The sequence below is a fragment of the Chaetodon auriga genome, chromosome 14, assembly GCF_051107435.1.
Source record: "Chaetodon auriga isolate fChaAug3 chromosome 14, fChaAug3.hap1, whole genome shotgun sequence".
In the NCBI taxonomy this organism is placed as follows: domain Eukaryota; kingdom Metazoa; phylum Chordata; class Actinopteri; order Chaetodontiformes; family Chaetodontidae; genus Chaetodon; species Chaetodon auriga.
The window spans coordinates 9,226,060-9,241,463 of record NC_135087.1 but is presented as its reverse complement, the minus strand read 5'-3'; positions in this window follow the sequence as shown (position 1 = coordinate 9,241,463).

Below are 15,404 nucleotides of genomic sequence, written 5' to 3'. Positions count from 1 at the left end.
TAGCCTGGCAGGGAGATTCAAGCTGCGGGTAAGAACTTCCTGCTCTCCCCTCAGGGGTGGACAGGCACTGAGTGACGCAGAGCTCATAAAACCCTGGTGGACTGAGGCGCTACATTTCATGATCTTACTCACGTTGCTCTGGAGCGTCTCCAGTGACTGTCAATCTGTGAGTCACACCTGGCTTCCAGTTTCCTGCAAACAGTGTTTTCCATTTGTCTCCGGCTTTGACTTTCATGCAGAGGGATGATCGGCTGTTCTTTTTCAGGGGACCAAAGGAAATACTGTATTTGTGAGGACAGGTGGAGGCGAATACCCCTGACTGTTTCATGCAAATAAAAACATACACCTGAAAATGAGGATCACAAAACACACTTTACACTAGCGTGTAATTTTTTTTCACTGTATGCACTGCAGTGTGGCCACTTCCTGTATTTTCATTATGTTACCCATCCTTTTGATTTATGGTGCATCTCAACTGATATTGATTGTGTAATAGAAAACCCGACATTTGGTCATTAGTTTTCCAGCTTTGCTGCGTAGAACTGAATTATATTGTGTGTTTCTCATATTTTATAGCGGCCCAATGCGCTCGCACGGCGGTTTGAGCAGTTGTGGAAACATAGTGACTGTTTATGGTATATTACCTCTTGAGAAATCTCCCCAGGTGTGTATTTAGACTCAGGTGTTGAAAAAAAAAAAAAAGGGAAAAAACACTGGGGTATGGCAGAAAAGGGGCCAGTCTTGCTCATCCTGTGTAGAAGTAAACATTTTGGAGGAAAAAAAAAAAAACATGCATGTAATTTTTGCTCAATGCTTCATATTTCATTTCCTTAGGGACCCACACATGACGTTTAGTAACACTCATTGGCATGCATGAAGAACTACTCCATCAGAATACAATAAGGTACCGATAATGGAAGCTCTTTATTGCCTCACACCAGTTTTTGTAATCATTCATAATCTACTGCACATTTTTCCTCCACACGAACAGCATCTGTCCCTTGATGTACAAACATTACATGTCCTACAGGCTTTTAGAAAATGCTTGATCCGCTCTGATAACAGTTGCCATGGTGAGCCTAATTAAATACAGCTAATTTAAGTCATTCGGCAAAACTGCATTATTGTTCTGCTTCATGTGAGGGAAATCATCAAACTTCATACCGCCTCCATTGGTTTTCCATTCACCACAGTGCCAATGGGCCATGAAGATGCATCGCCATCACTTAGTAACTTCAGTGGCATGCTGATGATGTGGCCATTGCTTTAATTCTGTTTGTATCGGGAAAACTATCTAGCAGGCACACAGTCATGAATTCCATCAGGGCGCAAGTCATGAGTTGCAAGCATGAAGGGCAATTCACTATGAAATGGTTTTGGTAATTTACGAGTGTGATGTGAAAAGAACGTGTGCAATTTCTCAACAGAAAACAGTTCAATGCTTTCACTCAAACTGATTTTAATTTTCTGTGCCTCATTTTGGAAACAGAGGCTTTACACTTTGCAATTTATAAATGTCAAAGAGGCGAGATAGTTTGACAATAGCGCAGACAATCCACAGCTGGATGGAGTTCATTTGAGTGAAACCCATCAAATTTAGCGGAGTCTGCCAAAAAGAAACCACATGAGTGAGAGGGCAGTGACTGACAAAAATAACAATCATGACAAGCAAATTTATTCTATGTTATTGTGGGAAAAAGTCATTTTGAATTAAAAATACCACAATTTCATAATGACTTGTGTTTAAATATTTTATCAAATCATCTTCCAATTATTTTTTTCTTCCATCTAAATTTAAATGATCCTTTCATTTATAATTCATGTGATTTTGGTTTAAAAGGAACTCCACTGACAGTAAGTATCATTTCCCTGAACTGCCTCCAAGAGGATTCTGTGCACTTTGTCTATGCCTGACAAATTAAGACCTTCAGAGGGATAAATTGTGAATTACATGACTGTCCAGCCATTCATACATAATGAATGACCTGTCCATTCATACATAATACTGTCGATGCACGCACGTATTCAGTTACACTAATATCTCCTCTCAGCACTATTTGACCGGATCACAATATGCTAGCAACCGAAATTGGCTTATGGAACCAACATGGCCGGCACACTGCATAGTGAAAAGGCCGAGCGGAGCTTGAAAAGAGCTTTGTGGGGGAAATTGAAGAATGCTGAGAATAAATGTTTGCTCTATAGGATGTGCCGGCCACAGTGTGCTGTGCTGGTGAATAAATGATGAAGAGGAAGAAGGCCCTGTCCTGCTGAGCTTGTCAGCTTTGGACAGTTTTGTTTGTGTGTGTGTGTGTGTATGTGTGTGTGTGCAGGGCTGACAGGATAGCTGGCCCAGATGGATTTATATACAGGCACATTGCATGTCAATGTCAACATTTTACGGAGACTGGAATAATTTTCCTACATATTTGTAAATATCAAAGATTCCTGTTTAGAGCAGATTCTCCTCTCAGCTGTCTCAGTCATGAACATCTCTCTTTGTGTTACTGTATGATGAATAAAGTTGGTGCTGTTGTGGTGTTATTGTTGCACACACAGACATGCCCATACTTCTGTATGAACACAGATTCTAAAGTCTTCAACATTGCCAATGCCATGTTAAAATTCTGTTGAAAACTTTGACCAGCTGGTGCTACAAGATAAAGTCAGTTCACCGAAGTGATTACACAATTCGTCCTGAGAGGGACGACAATGTCTGTACTGAATTCCATGGAAACTGAGTGAGACATTTCAGTCAAAACCGCAAATGTGAACCTCATGGTGGTGCTACGGGAAAAGTCAGAGGATCACAGAAGTTCTTAGGATTCATCCTCTGGGCACCACGAACAGACTGACGTTGCCATGGATGGAGCCATGACGTTAGTGTGGCTCGACAAACTCTAAAACAATTCCTATTATTGTTAAAAACTGGAAACTAAATTTTGAAATGTCCACATCTCCTGGCTGCAAGCTGTTGTTATTATCATAGCCGCTACATTCCCTGCAGGGATAATTGCATCTTATCACGGTTCAGTAATGAGATCAAAACAAACCAGTTCAAACAAATCCATTCTCTGTGCTTAACTCCTATTTTTGTTATCTAAATTTGCTTTGCATGACAAAATATAGTCAATTAGTTTGCGGTTTCCTATTCATATATCTATATCTATATAAGATGTATGACTCCAAAGAAATCAATTATTCCAGAGCAAAAAGCTAAGAAGGAATTTTGCTGGCTAGCAGTAAATCTAAGTCATTACAATAACGCCTCAATATCTGTTATTCCCTCATGGATTTAATTATTGAAGGCTGCATTAGACCCTGTCCTGTTGAGTGTTTGTGTGCACACATGCAAGCATACACTACATTAGACACAAGCTGCAGTTGCTGGTAGTCTACCACCATCACTAATGCAGCATGGAAACATGGGAATGGATCATGTGCCTGTCGAGAGATTTCTGTCTAGGTCGTTGCAACTTAAGGCCTGCAATTTCTACACCGAGTCTCTGGAAGCTCTCGACTGTATGCTCCAGATACATATGACTGTCTGACGCATCATTGCTTAAAGTACTTCTGGAGAGTCTGTCACAGCAGACACTTGGTGGTATGTCACAAATCCATTGGGATTTAGGCTGTTGCTCCCTGTGCAGCACATAAAGATGCCAGGAAGTCAAGAACAACATCCCTGACTCAGAGATGCTGCTGATGTCATTTTTATGGCACCGGTAAGAGGATGTCACTGACGCAAAGCTGACATGTACGAGCCCACAAAGAAGTTCTGAACTCCTTGTGGACAAAAGGAGACGGATCCTCAAGGACGTTCATGTTGAGTTTGTCATGTGCAAGATGATTTTTGAAGACGCCTGAGACGTGATGCGTTTGCACCTGCGAGGACATCCACATACACTCGAAACCTGTGGTGTGACTGTGTATCTGCACACGTACAGTATTGTGATGAGCCATGGAGGTGTCACCTGCTACTGTCTGTGGCTGCGTTCCTCTGCGGTGTTGACAGGCACAGGCAGGTTATGGGATAGGAGCGGCGACAGCAGCCTTTCTAACTGCAGCAGGTGCTGTCTGTCCAAACTGTGTTCCCTCTGTCTCCCTTCTCTCTCCAAACTCCCTGTTTCCTTTTCCCCATCCTCCCCTGTGGATGACTCAGAGTTCTCTAATAATTTTACTCTCCTCACCAAGAAGCACCTCTAATTCATGCAGGAATAAAGGTGCAGTAAACCCTGTGTGCCGCAGGTTTGTAAATCACTTAGACCAAAATTCCACCAAATTCACATGAAAGTAAAACACCCAGAAACTACCTCAATATAACAGGAAATACTTTTAAAAAAAGAAAAACCAAAAATTTAAGGAAAGAGGAAAAGACGATCAAACAACACACCAAAGTTGAAGTGATGGAGTGTTATCGAGCAGCAGCTGTATAATGTTATTTCAAGTCTAGCTAGACAGCTGGAAGATTTATGGGATCATGACTTCCAATCAACCACAGGCATTTTCCATGATGGCACAACAGATGGAATGCCAGCCTGACCACATGTAACATGTTTAATATCATCAGATAAATGAACAAACATACCTAAGCCTGTTTAATCTGCAGTGTCACGCATTTCACGAAACACAACATACAGAATGCACAATCAGCTCTACGCTCAAGTAAATATAGAGTAAATACACAGCAGTCAGTTTGGTGGTGGAGCAACTGTGTAGGGAATGACAGTATACAGAAGATATTAAGCTGACAGCTGTCAGTCAGTGTTTTATGCTCCACAAAGGATTAGTCTGTGCATTAACAAACACCTAATTACCCTCAACTGCTTCTCATTCAGATTCCATGAATATTTAATGGACCACAGTAATGAAATTGTGTAGAAGTAAATTTAGCACAGTGGAGCTAAACAACTATTCCGGGTAAAACTGCAATTATTAAGACACGCAGGCCATCCCAGCATGAGGCCTTTTAATGCAAGAGTAATTAGAATTCGGCTAAATTATTGCCGGCAATAATAATCATGCAATAACACTCAGTCACAGTTGTGGGATTTAAAACATGATGTACATGCAGTTCTTATCATAAATTTGTTTAGCAATTACGTCCCTAAACCACAGCGTAAACACCAGTAATGACTGGAACAACACAATGTATGGTAAACACATCATTTATATGCTAAAACCCTGTGTCGGCCAGTGACAGAGCTCTTGGTTAGCAAACCACGCTAACTTTTTAACATATTGGCGCATCTTTACAAAACGGTGGATCTGATGCTGGACGATGCTCTCTGTGTGAGCCACCCATTAGTGTCTTTTTATTTCTTGTGAAACCCATAAAAAAAAGACATCAAAGGGCTTGTTCACTGATTTTCAGCTGCGTGTTCACATGCATTGTCCTGGACAGGTATTGATCCGCCGAGGAATGAAGAGGAAAAAAAATCAATAGCTTTTACATGAATGCACAACAAGCAGTTTTAGCACGTGTGTGTGTGTGCAGAATGAGGTCCATAAGGGTAAAATGTACAATACTGAAAATGCACATACATTCAAACACATGCTGTACGCGTACAGTATATACAGTGTATACACACCCTCTAATGATCAGTCTCGATACATGTGCATGAGTACCAAATTATATATGTACATAAAACACCTTCTGACATACAGAGAGCACAAAAACAACAGAACCTGTAACCTGCTCCTACATCCATTAACTCTGTCAGGGTGAGAAAGTTGGGTGAGCTGGCTGGATTTCTTTTCTCTGGAGAATCGTGGCTGACAGTGGCTTAGGGTCCTCGTGATGTACACATTAAAACCATGAAAATACATCTCTCAGTTTCTGTCTCACACACATCTCTCCTCCCTTTACTGTCTTCTTTCTACCCTCCTTCCTGTCTACCTTTCTGCCTCTCCTCCAAGTGAATTGAGAGACACACAGAGCAGTCATGGGCCTGATAGATTAGGTCTAAATGACCTGTCATTATATTTGACTAATGGTCAATCAGACCAGATAGAGACACAGACAGACAGCCAGACGCCTGTGCAGATCTAAATCTAAGAACCAATGTGCCGCCATGGCAGAACGAACAGATCACCCAAACCACCCACATGATCAGCCGTCAGCTGCAGGTCTTGATAGAGTTAGCATGGTGCATGTTCATCACAGGTTTTAGGTCTTGTGTAAGGGTCTGTGAACTTCTTCATGATAGTACATTTATTTTCAATTAGAAATTGAAGCCTTATCGATCCGTTACAAAGGTTACAGCAGACATATTAAATCTTTTTTTGTTAAATTTAACATTAGTGAACTTTGACATACTAATTTGCACTGTTTCCTATAGCAAGCATTCTCGACAGTGCTGAACTTAAAGGGAACTGAGGCGTGGAAGGGCCTAGATTAGAGAAAGCTATCATAGCTTTTTAGCTGTGTTACACCATCCACTTTTATCTAAATGTAACCTTCCTCTGTCAGTGTATAAACTGCAACAAAAGAGGAACAGTTTGCAGATAGTTAGTGGGGAGTGGATGGTACAAATGTATCTTTTGAATAAAGTGTATGAACTTATTGTCCTGTTAAGACAACTGAGCCCGCTAGCTCTGAGAGCTTGTTTTTAATGGAGTTATCTGTGTCTACTCCCTTCAGTAACCCTCTCTTAAATGAAACAATGTACAATCCCCAACAAGAAAATCCCAGGGGGAGTAAACAACCCACTACAGAGACAATGGAGAGAAGCTTGTTATTTATTGTGTGACTGACTGGTGTCACCCGGTTGGCTAGCATGTTAGCAGTTAGCCCTTCTGCTACACTACATTAGAACCTTATAGAACCACATATTTTGTGTATCACTAAGCCTTAAAACACTTTGATCATACTGTGCGATTGTGAGGCAGAACATACACTCAATTTGTAGACTAGGATTTTATGTTTTTTTAGGTGTCTGGATCTGGGTAGCACAAACACCACAAACTGGTGAAGGAGTGTGCATGGCCAACAAAGTGTCACATCAAAAGCTCCTCCGAGTTACAGTAATCAGGAGAGAGCCTCAAATCTGCCAGTGTGAGGCGGTGAGTAATTAAGCCTTGCTGGCACAGCAAACGGGTGGACAAACGTTTGATTTCACTAAGTCCTTCTCTATTTGTCAGTGTAAACTTGTCAAAGTACACGGTGTGTGTGTGTGTGTGTGTGTGTGTGTGTGTGTGTGTGTGTGTGTGTGTGTGTGTGTGTGTGTGTGTGTGTGTTGCCATGTATTCCTTACGTTGTGGGGACATAAATCTGTTAGCACAGTCACATTGTTGGGATGGACCTTCCTTATAGAGACAAAATACAGGTCCCCATAATGTAAATCATTAAATCTTAGGGTGAAGACTTGGGTTAAGGTTACGATAAGGGTTAGGTTTAGATATGTTAGGGTTAGGGTTAGGAAAGTAGAGGTAGTGGTTATGGTTAGGGTAAGTCTCCAGGGAATGTAAGTCTATGTAATGTCCCCAAAAGTGATGGGCTGTTTGAAGGTTAAGACTTGGTTTCAGTTGTGCATGTCGGTGAGGGTCCTCATAAGTGTGGAAGTTGCCTCCTACAGTAAGTAGCTTCATGCTTCATCTTTGTTTTACATTAACAGCATGAAAACGTAATCATGCTGTGTGTGTTTGTGTATGTTGGGTTAGTCATTCCAGTCATATCCAACACATGTACACACACACGTACAGCTGTCAGTGCTGGGTGTTGTCAGTGTTGCAGCTGGAACAGAGGCTGTCATAGGGACCCAACGTCAAAGCAGATCTGGTCACAGCTGAACCTGAAGGCATAACCAAAGTCCCTATCAATCCTCCTTCCTTTCTGTTCTCCATCTCTTTATTCTTTCCTCCATGATGAGGAGGTAAAGCTCAGTTTCATTCAGCCCTATCTGTTCTTCCACCTCAAATCATGAAAGATCGGTGTCTTTCTAAATAACCATTTTAAGACACAGTCTGTCTGATAAGTGATGTGACAGTAAGGACCAGCGGGAAATGTTTGCAGGGGATTGGAGTCTTTTCCTTGTTTGACACGTGTCTAGAAACCCATGACCCCCAGAGCTCAGTGCTCCCAGGCACATTAGTCACTAAAGCCACATAAAGCCGTCTTGCCTCTGCTTTGTCATCTTGGGGAGTTGGATTACATAATCTCTGAATCAGATTATTCTTCTGACCTTCTTTTTCACCAGAATCAAATGGACAAGAGGAGCTCAAAGACTGAAGGTGTGACTCAAAGACAGAGCAACTTAATGACACCTTCATTCGTTTATTTCTTTTCACCTACAGGTGGTCTGTTTTTGAATCCCTCACAATCTTACTTTTGTGCATGTGCACGCCAGCATTATTGTCTTATTATTCGTCTACTACTCTTGCTCCCTTCCTTGACAGATATGCTTTCTTTCCCTTTTGGATTTGGCTTTGTTGGGATTTTGAATGCTCGGATTTGAAGAATTGTTCAGTTTTGATTTTTGACGCACCTACAAAGTATTGTTTGTAGAAATTACTTGATGACTGGCTTATTTTAACTCATTGATGTAAAGCTGCTCATTTGCATAATGAAAGTAATCACTCTAATAAATAGGTGGAACTCCCTCCAGCTCCTCCACAGTCTACAGTAGACTCAAAAACAGCTCATCGTGCTGCTGATGAATGAAATAAAAGAGGATGAGAGAGAAAGAGAGAGTTCATAACCACACGCCTTCATTTCAGAGAGACAAGGGGAGAAAGAGAAAGTAGGCCTGTCCTGTAATGAGTATGAAAGCAGCACATGTTCTTGTGGACATTGTCACAGACTGCTTTGGGGTTAATAATTAAACTCTTAAATTACTCAAATATACTGTAACTAATTTCATCATTTTTTCTCCACTTTGTAAGGCTCAGTCAGCCCTCTTTGTCTGTGACAACAATCTCATAATAATGGTTGTTTTGTTCTGTTTTTCCAATTACAATGATGTGGCCACACCGTACAAACAACCTGTTCTGAGTCTGTAGATGGGGATTAATCTCATGGATATACTTGAAAATGTAAAACTGAATGAAAGTTAATTTTATGTGGCTGATAAGTTAAGAGGGTGTCAGCTAAATAACCCATCTACTTCAGAAATGTTGTAGCAGATACATGCAATTTCAGCATTACATCTCCAAATGGGATATGTTCGATTAAGGGACCTGCTCGGGGGCATGTTGTACAGAAATTAAAGCAGCTATAATCTTTATTTTTTCAAGAACCACTTACAGAATGACCATGTGAAATGGGTGTTTCGCAGTGATGAACCTACAAAGACTTATCATTCAAATCTGCAGCTCCCCTCAGTTTTCCAGAGCTTTACATCAAGTTGTTTAACTGTCTGGCTGCAGCATTAGTGTTTTGGTTCACTCTGACCATCACCATGGTTTTTCCGCTGCATCAGGCAGCTGTATTTCAGCAAAAAAAAAAAAAAACTCTAAATACCCTGTGTACACTATACCTGCTCAGCACCAATAGCAGAAAAACAAGTTAGTGACCAGCTGGTAAAGATAGGGGAGCATTTAGGACTATACATACTAAGTCTTTGTCATTTGTTACACTGGCCCCAACTGGCCAAAAAAATCAGTTATTGCAGAAAAAAAACCTACTAGCTAACAGTCCTGTGTGCCATCTCTACAACCTTGAGGATGACAAAGAGATTGATATTAGGACAGAGGAATAACTGAGTGGAGATAATTATGCACCACTGAATCAGTGTCACCCAATAGAGCTGTGACATCATCCGTCCTACACCCACACAAACACATCAAAGCAGGTGTGAGAGGGAAGGGGAAGTGGACGGTCAGAAGGGCGGGTGAACCTAGCAACCGCTGCTACTAAATTTTTAAGTGGAAAGCTGGAGGTAGAAGGTCAGAGAGTCCTTGAACAGGTTTACAATCCTGATCTAATCCACACATCTAATGAGGAACAATCAGCTTATACTCTGAAGGCAAGGCCACAGGACCTGGACCTGTGTAGACACAACTCGCAAACGAACGAAGAAATATTAGCTGGAAAAGCTTTGATCAGAATCTCTTAAAGAGCTTGTACATGGTGTGAGAGTGTGAGTAGACTTATATACATATGCAGCCACAGTAAAAGATAACAGTGTGTAAATGAGATAGGCAGAACCTGCTTCAACACACTCCTTTGTTTCTCTCCCTCATCACCACTGTGGAGCCAGCTCTGCTCTCCAAATGAGAATGTGGATCCTGTCCAGCAGAAGCAATGATGCCTTGGATAACATCCATAATAAGGCACTGGCCAGTGACACTGACACTAGATTACTCCCAGAGACGCTATTTCCACCTGCTGGCCTCGCAATACAGCTGAATATGTGTTCGCGTTATCCGATCGAGTCTGGTAAATGAGCTTCCGAGAGGACGACACCCTCCTCTGCTTGCTCTGATTGCTTTATCACTTGTACTATGATTATCAGAGCAAGCTAACCAAAAATAATAAAAAAAGAAAACTCACCATACTCCTCCCCTCTTGGTCACTCTATCCTACTTTCTCAGCTGCTCCTTTCCTCCCTTCTTGTCTGCACTATTAGTTTGTGCTCCCAGCCCCCATCAAATCAATCTCGACTCCTTAGCAGCATGAAGTTCCTCACTTCACCACACCTGCTGCTATGATTAAACGGACATGGGACACTTTTGTGTGACCTATCCATCATGTCTCACACTATATGTGTGTGGGTGCTGGATATACTGTATGAACCGATGGTGTTCTGATGTTTGGTTTTGCATTTGCTAATTAAAAAATATGCTGAGTGCAAGTAATTTGAATCAATCATTGTTTTTGAATGTTCGAATTTGCATGTGTACTCTTTCATTTGTATGGATGTTTGAATGTGAGTTAATAGGAATGGGCATGCATTTAAGCATATAGACCTACATGCCAGAGGAGAAAATCTGGTGTTGTAGTATAAAGAGCAAGAAAGTCAACACTGACCTATTTCAACTTATATAACATACTGAAGTTACATCACACATGTAACAGGAACATACTTTTTTTAACCCATGATCTTTTCCTAACCCTAATCATGTACCTCCGTTACTTAAACTTAAGCAAACTAGGAGTGCTTTAGTAACAACAATAACGCACTTATTTTAACACCAAGCCACGCTCTTTTCCTAAACTGAACCAAGTAGCTTTGTTGCCTCAACATGACCAAGTAGAGTTGGTGTCTAAATCTATGGAAAGTGTGAGCGTTTCACAACCTTAAGCACGTGAGGAAAAACATCCATTTTGAGGAATGAGGATGTTTTGTACATGCATATGACCTTTGTGTCAAGCTTCGCTCACTTTAGGCTGTACGTCAGGGACCTCAAGGTTTCCAAACATGACGCATGGGCAGTGGCCTCCAGCGTAACATCTTACACATCAACCCTGGTGCAACTTCTCAGTTTTCGCTATGTTGCATTTTCATCTTCCAACGAAAATAAATCTGCTTTCTTAATTAGACAGGCAACATGGGTAGCGTCGCGTGAGGGCCTGGATGCTTCATGCATAAGTGCGCTTTTGGTGAGATAGTTTCTGTCTGCGAGTTGGACAGAAATAAATCTGCAATTCCCACTCCCCTCCCTGCTGCGTCCACCTCGCTCTTTTTTCTGCTTCATAACTCTACATGTCTGCCCATCTGGCTAGCTGCCTCATTTCCATTCTTTGCATCTCTTTTAATTTAGTTTTCTATCCTCTCTTTGTTTTTTTCATTTCTTCCCTTGAATCCCTTTGCCTTGTTCACCTTGAGAGGTCTCCTCCTCCCCCACCTCTTCCCCTGTGAGAGAGTATCTGTTTCAGAGCCAGAACACATAGAAATGCTGCTCATGGACAGAAAGGAAACATCACCACCACCCTCCCCGTCCGCCCGCCTCTGCCTCCGTCCCCCTCCTCCTCTTCACAGGGATCCGTGCTGTCTAGATAGATGTGAATGAAGGTCATCTTGTGGCTGACGAAGAGCCAAACACATTGCTAGTCTTTCTCAGCAATTCAAATACTGGAGCACTGCTCTGTTTTCTCTGCTTAAGCTATGTATACAGCTGTGTAGACAAACAGCACCAACAGTTACTGCAGTAAACTGATACTACAGGGTGTGTGCATGTGTGTGTGCACCTATATTTGTTTGCAACATGAATTCATCTGTGTGGTTTACGTACAAATTGCAGAGACCTGTGGTTGCAGGGGGCGATTATAATCAACAGCTTAATGGTTGATGCAGACCAACTGAAAATGTGCTTGTGGCCACAGGGCAGCACTTCCGTTATTGATCCTCAACACCCACAAAGGCATGCAAAGTGGCTGTTTAAATGCCTGACATAGGTTTCATGAACAAAATCAAAATGGCTGCATATAATTGCAGAACTTTGAGGTTCTTTGAGTGAAATGAATCTGTACTGTAAGTGCTGTCAAGCTCTTATTTTCCCTTCCAGCAGTGACTGTAACAACACCGCAAAAAGTAAATCCCCACAGCACAGTGGATAATGCTTGCATTTCTATGCATTACATCGCTTACTATACGTCCATGTTCCCTCTCCACTGAGGCTGTTGGACATCTCTGGCTTGGCTTACAGAAAAGAAAATTAATAGGGCAAATCGGTCTTAATGAGTCTAAATCCGCTAATAAAGAAAATGAGCTCTCAATCAGTCAACCAGGCAGTTTCTATTTCACCCTCTCTCTCCCAAACGCTCTGAAGTAATGTAAGAGAGGACCTCGGGGGAGGACTTAGCAGATACAGTGCTCGCTGTATGTGTTCATTCACTTTCATAATCCCTCTCATATTTCAGACATTTCCGCAGAGCATCAAGCAGTACATGTGCTCTCTGCAGGACGTACTGTAGCTCCAGTCTGATGCTGTTTTTTCCTACATGTTCGCCGTCTTCTCCCAAAGGCCTGCTCAAGCACGGGTTTTCTGGGGGAACTTAAACATTACAGTATGGAGATTGGATATCATAGAGTTGTCTTTTTTGCTTCTTGGTTCATGAAATAAACATCTGCTGACACATCAAATGGTCACATATACAGAGAAGCTGCAACCAAGCACTGGGCAAACCTAATTAAAAAGATAAGATGTACTGACTATTATAACCACTCATTATAACTCCACTCTGTAAGCTTGCTTCAGTCCTCACTAGAGCTTGAGGACTCCACAGGGGTGCATTTCATGCTCAATTAAATCATTACATGATAATAACATGGTTGTGTATCGATGTGCATTTTGGCAACAGGGTCATGCATTGATCTGCCTTTGATTATCATGAGGGTCATTTATTGACGTCTTCCAACCGAGATCAATCTGCACCCTTTAGAAGGTTCAATAGTACGCTGCCTCTTCCTCAACCTCCTGCACCTCTTTATCATAGTTACTGTACCAAAAAACAAAAAGAGGAATGGGAAGGTTTGAACAAGGGGGAATTTGCCCGAGTGCTGGAAAAAAAAAAAGAAAAAAAAAGGTAAGGCTCAAGGTATGATTAGAGCTCGGTATTGAGTTTGAACATTTTTCAGTGCCAGTTCCAGTAAAGTACTGGAGTTTTTGGTGTTGATTGAATATTTTCAAGACCGATAGTTTGAGACGTATAAATGGATTTTCCAACAAAACAAAGCAGAAAATGCCAAACTTCTCAATGTATCAGTGATCAATGTTGTACCAGAGCAGAGCTAAATAAAATCTTAACTAAAAAAAAATGAAAGCTATGATTTGGACCAGGAAAAATCTGATCGGAGACACTTCGATCAAAAACTATTGAGGCCTGAAAACCCAGACAGAGTTACTGAAGTCTTTACTGATAGAAATGATAGCACCTCTCCACTTTGAATCCAGAAGACAATATCTGTGTGTGTGTGTGTGTGTGTGTGTGTGTGTGTGTGTGTGTGTGTGTGTGTGTGTGTGTGTGTGTGTGTGTGCGTTGTGTGTTGTGTGTTGTGTGTCTGCAGTGCAGCCTCAGCACCCAGATGAAGTGTCCCTAATAGGATCCCTGTGGGATTCCTCAGCAGCTTTTCACAGCGATCCTGCACGCTGTCAGCAGTCAGCACTGACAGAGCCTAAAACTAAAGATGGGACATGCTACTCTCCCTCTTCCTCTCTTGCTCCCTCTCTCTGCACACACACACACAAGCTTACATTCAGTACACACAAACACACAACCGTCACTCATCAAAATGCATGTCAGCTTCCAGTGGAGTGTTTTGGAGTGTTTAGATGAGTCAGGCAGCCATAATTATTGTAGCTTGCCAAAATGTTAACACCCTCGTCTACCTTCCAGAATAATTGGATGTGTCTTCCTTCCTGCTTCCTTCAACTAGTCCTCCAGTTGTTGTCTTATTTTCTCTCTGACACATGAAAAACGGACAGCTACTTAACAAGCTTGCTAATATGGTGCTGTTTGTGTGACAGGTAAGACGGTGTCAGAAGTAGTTCGACTTTCAAAGCCACTAATTGGGCTTCGTTTCACCATGGGGGAAATGGAAAGCACATAGGACGCGCATTATTCAACTTTTAGAAATGTATAATATTACTATACATACATTTAACCAGTTACTTTAAATGCCCTGGTCTGTAGCCTCTTAAAATGTAATAGTAGAATATATAGTGAAATGAAATATGTCCAGACAGAGCTGTTTTTGTGGGCTGCACAGGGGATGCAGAAACATTAGCCGACAGAATCACCCCCCCTGTGCAACATAATGTATCTCAGAGCCTGAAGGACTGGCTGCTGAACATTATAAGAAGTAATTAACCAGCTCCTCTGTTTAGCTAATTGGAGATTGGAAGTGTGATAGTCATTAGCAGCTCCCATTTTCTTGTCATGGCTCCACAGCACAAAAATAAAAGAAAGGGTGAACACTTTCTGAGAGTGTGTGCCATTCAACTGGAAATTTCTGGAAGCGAACAGAAGACCTGACTATAGAAAGACAAATTGAGAGGACATAATATGAACGCAATTTTTCCCATTGGGTTCTGCCTGCCAGAGTTCACGGTCGGTGCCAGCTGGCTTTCATCCTAACTCACCGTCTATTGTACAACTGATGAAGCGAAGACATCAGTGTAAAAGCAGATCAGTGTCTTTCAGTGATCAATTGAATGGAAGGAGCAAATGATGTTAACACATCCGTGTGACCACAGAGTAGCCAGTAGAAACATATTCTCTCTTAAAGCAAAGCACATGTAATATGCAACAAAGCAATATGGAGGCTGGTTCCTGCTGTGCTGATGACACACAGTGGCAACACATATTTTGTTACAGCCGCTCTCTTGTATAGTAATGCCCACTTTTTGCAAGCGAGGAGGGTCTGTTCAGAAGCCCTTTTGCCCCGCTGTATGGTGGGTATTAAACCATAAGCCAAAGGTACTGATAAAGGACACATCCTCCTGCTAAAAATGTCTTGGCA